Source organism: Phyllobates terribilis, unplaced genomic scaffold (assembly GCF_046119375.1).
Source record: "Phyllobates terribilis strain yellow unplaced genomic scaffold, ASM4611937v1 Scaffold_65__1_contigs__length_7625178, whole genome shotgun sequence".
Taxonomy (NCBI): domain Eukaryota; kingdom Metazoa; phylum Chordata; class Amphibia; order Anura; family Dendrobatidae; genus Phyllobates; species Phyllobates terribilis.
Window position 1 is genome coordinate 4646807 of NW_027362825.1, and position 6274 is coordinate 4653080.

Genomic DNA, 6274 nt, shown 5'->3' on the forward strand with positions numbered 1-6274 from the left:
TTTTTACGGAAAAAAGGCCAAAAGCTGGATAATACAGAGATATGAACCGTGGAACTGCACAACCAAAGTTTTAGTTATCTGGCCTACACCAGAATCGTTTAAACAGATATATTTGTGTCTGAACAGTCAGTGAGACACTATTACTGTTTTTTTTTATGGAAAAAAGGTCAAAAGCTGGATAATACTGAGATTTGAAACGTGGAACTGCAAAACCAAAGTTCTAGTTATCTGGTCTACACCAGAATCTTTTAAACAGATATATTGGCGTCTGAACAGTCAGGGAGACACTATTACTGTTTTTTTTAACGGAAAACAGGCCAAAAGCTGGATAATTCAGAGATTTGAACCGTGGTACTGCAAATCCACAGTTCTAGTTTTCTAGCCTACACCAGAATCTTTTAAACAGATATATTTGTGTCTGAACAGTCAGGGAGACACTTTTACTGTTTTTTTTTACGGAAAGAAGGCCAAAAGCTGGATAATACAGAGATTTGAACCATGGAACTGCAAAACCACAGTTCTAGTTATCTGGCCTACACCAGAATCTTTCAAACAGATATATTTGTGTCTGAACAGTCAGGGAGACACCATTACTGTTTTTTTATGGAAAAAAGGCCAAAAGCTGGATAATACAGAGATTTGAACCATGAAACTGCAAAACCAAAGTTTTAGTTATCTGGCCTACACCAGAATCTTTTAAATAGATATATTTGTGTCTGAATAGTCAGCGAGACACTATTTTTTTTTTTTTTTACGGAAAAAAGGCCAAAAGCTGGATAATACAGAGATATGAACCGTGAAACTGCAAAACCAAAGTTTTAGTTATCTGGCCTACACCAGAATCGTTTAAACAGATATATTTGTGTCTGAACAGTCAGTGAGACACTATTACTGTTTTTTTTTATGGAAAAAAGGTCAAAAGCTGGATAATACTGAGATTTGAAACGTGGAACTGCAAAACCAAAGTTCTAGTTATCTGGTCTACACCAGAATCGTTTAAACAGATATATTTGTGTCTGAACAATCAGGGAGATTCTATTACTGTTCATTTTACGGAAAAAACACCAAAAGCTGGATAATACAGAGATTAGAACCGTGTAACTGCAAAACCACAGTTCTAGTTATCTGGTCTACACCAGAATCTTTTAAACAGATATATTTGTGTCTGAACAGTCAGCGAGACACTATTACTGTTTTTTTTTTACGGAAAAAAGGTCAAAAGCTGGATAATACTGAGATTTGAACCGAGGAACTGCAGAACAAAAGTTCTAGTTATCTTGCGTACACCAAAATCTTTTCAATAGATATATTTGTGTCTGAACAGCCAGGGAGACACTATTTCTGTTTTTTTTTACGGAAAAAAGGCCAAAAGCTGGATAATACTGAGATTTGAACTGTGGAACTGCAAAACCAAAGTTCTAGTTATCTGGCCTACACCTGAATCTTTTAAACAGATATATTTGTGTCTGAACAGTCAGCGAGACACTATTACTGTTTTTTTTACGGAAAAAGGCCAAAAGCTGAATAATACAGAGATTTGAACGATGGAACTGCAAAACCAAAGTTCTAGTTATCTGGCCTACACCAGAATCTTTTAAACAGATTTATTGGTGTCTGAACAGTCAGGGAGAAACTATTACTGTTTTTTTTTTATGGAAAACAGGCCAAAAGCTGGATAATACTGAGATTTGAACCGTGGAACTGCAACACCAAAGTTCTAGTTATCTGGCCTACACCAGAATCTTTTAAACAGATATATTTGTGTCTGAACAGTCAGCGAGACACTATTAGTGTTTTTTTTTACGGAAAAAAGGCCAAAAGCTGAATAATACAGAGATTTGAACCATGGAACTGCAAAACCGAAGTTTTAGTTATCTGGCCTACACCAGAATCTTTTAAACAGATTTATTGGTGTCTGAACAGTCAGGGAGATACTATTACTGTGTATTTTTACGGAAAACAGGCCAAAAGCTGGATAATTCAGAGATTTGAACCGTGGTACTGCAAAACCACAGTTCTAGTTATCTGGCCTACACCAGAATCTTTTAAACAGATATATTTGTGTCTGAACAGTCAGCGAGACACTATTACTGTTTTTTTTTACGGAAAAAAGGCCAAAAGCTGAATAATACAGAGATTTGAACCGTGGAACTGCAAAACCAAAGTTTTAGTTATCTGGCCTACACCAGAATCTTTTAAACAGATATATTGGTGTCTGAACAGTCAGGGAGATACTATTACTGTTTTTTTTTACGGAAAACAGGCCAAAAGCTGGATAATTCAGAGATTTGAACCGTGGTACTGCAAAACCACAGTTCTAGTTATCTGGCCTACACCAGAATCTTTTAAACAGATATATTTGTGTCTGAACAGTCAGGGAGACACTTTTACTGTTTTTTTTTACGGAAAGAAGGCCAAAAGCTGGATAATACAGAGATTTGAACCATGGAACTGCACAACCACAGTTCTAGTTATCTGGCCTACACCAGAATCTTTCAAACAGATATATTTCTGTCTGAACAGTCAGGGAGACACCATTACTGTTTTTTTATGGAAAAAAGGCCAAAAGCTGGATAATACAGAGATTTGAACCGTGAAACTGCAAAACTAAAGTTTTAGTTATCTGGCCTACACCAGAATCTTTTAAATAGATATATTTGTGTCTGAATAGTCAGCGAGACACTATTTTTTTTTTTTTTTACGGAAAAAAGGCAAAAAGCTGGATAATACATAGATTTGAACCGTGGAACTGCAAAACCACAGTTCTAGTTATCTGGCCTACAACAGAATCTTTTAAACAGATATATTTGTGTCTGAACAGTCAGGGAGACCCCATTACTGTTTTTTTTATGTAAAAAAGGCCAAAAGCTGGATAATACTGAGATTTGAACCGTGGAAATGCAAAACAAAAGTTCTAGTTATCTGGCCTACTCCAGAATCTTTCAAACAGATATATTTGTGTCTGAACAGTCAGGGAGACACTATTACTGGGGTTTTTTTATGGAAAAAAGGCCAAAAGCAGGATAATACAGAGATTTGAATCGTGGAACTGCAAAACCAAAGTTTTAGTTATCTGGCCTACACCAGAATCTTTTAAATAGATATATTTGTGTCTGAACATTCAGGGAGATTCTATTACTGTTCATTTTACGGAAAAAAGACCAAAAGCTGGATAATACAGAGATTAGAACCGTGGAACTGCAAAACCACAGTTCTAGTTATCTGGTCCACACCAGAATCTTTTAAACAGATATATTTGTGTCTGAACAGTCAGCGAGACACTATTACTGTTTTTTTTTTACGGAAAAAAGGTCAAAAGCTGGATAATACTGAGATTTGAACCGTGGAACTGCAGAACCAAAGTTCTAGTTATCTTGCGTACACCAGAATCTTTTAAATAGATATTGTAATGCACACGCCCGGGCTGAGCGGCGTGTGCGTGTGATTGTAGTGATTCCACTGGACCATGCCGGAGAGTGAATGCCTGGAGGGGCGTAACTAGGTATTCACCCGATCCGACCAGGGTCGCACGACGGCATACGACGCCAGTGCACCAAGGAGGAACCGAGCAGAGGGACCAGGTGCTACTCCAGGACAGACTCCGGACACGGCTGTTGACCCACACAGGGGAATACAGGAACAGACTGGTAGGCTGGCATACAGACTGGTGGGTATAGGCTGGCTCGACTGGGATGCAGGCAGGCGGGTATGCAGGCAGGGGGGTACAGGCAAGCACAGCTAGAGTGCAGACGGGGAGGCACTAGCAGGTAGGAACACAGGCGGGATAGGACCCAGTACACACTGGGACTCAGGAACATTACAGACAGAGGGGTACAGGCAAGCACAGGTAGAGTGCAGACAGGGAGGCACTAGCAGGTAGGGACACTGGCGGGATAGGACCCAGTACACATTGGAACTCAGGAACAGAACCACAGATGTGGCGGACAAACACAGCAGAGTGAGGCCGCCCAGAGAGGTGAGTGAGAGCAGGGCAGGACGAGGCCGCCTGGAGCGGTGAGCAAGAGTAGAGCAGGACAAGGCCGCCAGGAGCGGTGAGCAAAGGGTCAGAGCTGAGCGAGACTGCCGGAGCAGTGAGCAAGAGTAAAGCAGGACGAGGCCGCCTGGAGCGGTGAGCAAGAGTGGAGCAAGACTGCCGGAGCAGTGAGCAAAAGGATAAGAGCGGAGCGAGACTGCCGGAGCAGTGAGAAAAGGGTCAGAGCGGAGCAAGGCTGCCGGAGCAGCGAGCAAAGGAGCCAGAGCAGGCTAGAACCGCCGGAGCGGTGAGCAAAGGAGTCAGAGCAGGCTAGAACCGCCGGAGCGGTGAGCAAAGGAGTCAGAGCAGGCTAGAACCACCGGAGCGGTGAGCAAAGGAGTCAGAGCAGGCTAGAACCGCCGGAGCGGTGAGCAAAGGAGCCAGAGCAGGGGGGACAGGGCTCTGTTCACACGGAACAGACAGGAAGAGAAAGGCAGAGCCAGATACCCACAGGGTACTTACAGTGAAGTAGCGAGTGGACCACAAACTCACAAACGGGAGTACAGAGACAAAAAGCAGGAGTTAGGTACGAGTTCAGACTCTGCAGAAAAAGGAAGGGAATGGACATAGAGGCAAAACAGGTAAAGGATAGGAGAGAGTTCAGACTGGAACTGAGTGTACGGAGGAGACCGACACTGCAGCGGGATACAGGAGCGGGTCTGGGAATACTGCCCCCAGAGAGGAAGGACGAACAGGCAAGGAGCGTGTTCAGACAGGACAGACAAGATACAGGAGCGGGTCTAGGTAATCGGCCCCTAGAAGGCGGGAGGAACAGGCTAGGAGCGTGTTCAGACAGGACAGACAAGATACAGGAGCGGGTCTAGGTAATCGGCCCCTAGAAGGCGGGAGGAACAGGCTAGGAGCGTGTTCAGACAGGCCTGGAAATACAGCCTCCAGGATAGGCAGACAAGAGAACACAGAACGGGACCTGGCACCTTCAGAGTGCAAGCACACACTGAATGAAACACTATGCTCAGGCAGGGATAGATGGGAGCAGCTGAGCTATATACCAGGTGACAGACAGCAATAGGCTGAGGACGCACAAGGGGTGTGGCCCACAGCAGGTACAAAAAGCAGGAAGTAATCGGGCGCCGCCCTTAAGCAGCAGAAACAGACACAAACAGACAGCATGGAGGGAAGCCAGAGAGACATTCTGGACTGGAGATCAAGTGCGCGCTCTTGCACAGTGGGAGATGGACCACCATGCAAGGACGCCGCCAGGTATGTTACAGTACCCCCCCCTTACGCCCCCTTTTCTTCAGGCCTGCCAGAATCTTCCGCAGGGAATTCGAGGACCAGTCGTTCACTTCAAGGAGATCACTTCCACTGTCCACAGGAAAAACTGATCTCATCTGGTTAGCTAGGATGCTACCTCCTATCCAGCCATCCTCAGCAACAGACGAAACGGATGGAGTACCAGGAACAGCACACAAGGAAGTCTCTCTCCACATATTTTCAGGTGGCACCCCAGAGGGTACAGGAGACAACTGGAAGTCCTTCACCGGGTTGGAGGGGGACAGAGACTTGGGGGTAATCTCTGCTTCGAGGTACATCTGGTCAAGCTCACAGGAAGAAATAGACGGGTTATCAGGTACATAATGAGGAAAAGTCACTGTCTCTTTGTTATCTGGTGGTACCCCGGAGGATTCAGGAAACAACTGGAGGTCCTCCGCCGGGTCAGAAGAGTGCAGAGGCTCAGAGAAAACATCTGCTTCAGAGTACACTAGGTCGGACTCACTGGACGAAGCAGGCGAGGTATCGGGTACCGAGTATAGGATAGTCTCTGTCCATTCACCACCAGGTGGCACCCCGAAGGGTTCTGGAGACAACTGGCGGTCCTCCGCCTGGTCAGAGGGGTGTAGAGACTCACGGGTAACCTCTGCTTCAGAGTACACTAGGTCGGACTCACTGGACGAAGCAGGCGAGGTATCGGGTACCGAGTATAGGATAGTCTCTGTCCATTCACCACCAGGTGGCACCCCGAAGGGTTCTGGAGACAACTGGCGGTCCTCCGCCTGGTCAGAGGGGTGTAGAGACTCACGGGTAACCTCTGCTTCAGAGTACACTAGGTCGGACTCACTGGACGAAGCAGGCGAGGTATCGGGTACCGAGTATAGGATAGTCTCTGTCCATTCACCACCAGGTGGCACCCAGAAGGGTTCTGGAGACAACTGGAGGTCCTCCGCCTGGTCGGAGGGGTGTAGAGACTCGGGAGTAACCACTGCTTCGGAGTACACTAGG